This window comes from Kryptolebias marmoratus, linkage group LG3 (genome assembly GCF_001649575.2).
Source record: "Kryptolebias marmoratus isolate JLee-2015 linkage group LG3, ASM164957v2, whole genome shotgun sequence".
NCBI lineage: Eukaryota > Metazoa > Chordata > Actinopteri > Cyprinodontiformes > Rivulidae > Kryptolebias > Kryptolebias marmoratus.
Window position 1 is genome coordinate 20,671,581 of NC_051432.1, and position 961 is coordinate 20,672,541.

A 961-nucleotide genomic window follows, 5' to 3' on the forward strand; every position below is an offset into this window, starting at 1 on the left:
AGCTGTTTGGTAGAAGTTACATTTTTTTCCATCCACTAAAAGTATAACCATATTTAAATAACAATGTTATTGTCAGGTATGTTGACCACAAAAATGCTTCAAAGCATAACTTCCTGTAAGAAGGTTAATGTGTGAAAAGCTTTGTCTGCACACTACAAAGTAAGAAAAGGATGCATAGGTAGTCTGCAAGAATTTCAAACTACGCCAAAAATACTTGCTTACCTGATTATCCTACATAATGGTATTAGTTACTACTTTATAGGCTAATAATAGTATTTCATTTCAAAAACAGCAATTTTCTGAAGCCCTGGTCCTCACATGATACTTTAAATTTTAATTCAGATATTATGCTTGCAAATAGTGCATTGATACTGTAACTATTTTGTTAATGATTTACTGCTATACATCAAAGAAAACAATACACATTTTAATGTGTCAACAGATTTATTATTGCCATACAGATAAACTTTCAAGAAATGTTTTTTTTTGCTTCAAATAGAAATGTACAAAAACAATGCACTGTCAAATGTTGCTGTTACTGGGCAAAGACTTTGTATCTTCAAAAATATAATATTTCAGGAAATGAAAGATATTCTTAAATTAAATAAACTCTGCATGGGCACAAGTTCCAGGGTCTTTTTGACACTTTTGATTGGATGTATATACATACAGTATATCTTTTTTTTAGACTTTAGACTCTAGACTTTGCTGTTCCACAAACCAGCCCCATATTCATCCAATGAAGAGTTAGAGTTTGCAGACAAAGCACGGTGGCAAAGTGGCTTGAAGTAAAAATGTTTTGCAAGTTGGCAGTCAAGATTGCTTCGAACCCCTGCACTCTCCAAAACATAGACAATCTTGCAGTCGTCAAGATTTTGTAAAGCTTTACATTCTTCAGTTTCACATCTCTCAGTTATTTTGAACTTTTCATACGGTGGTATGAGCACCTCTTGCTCATGGG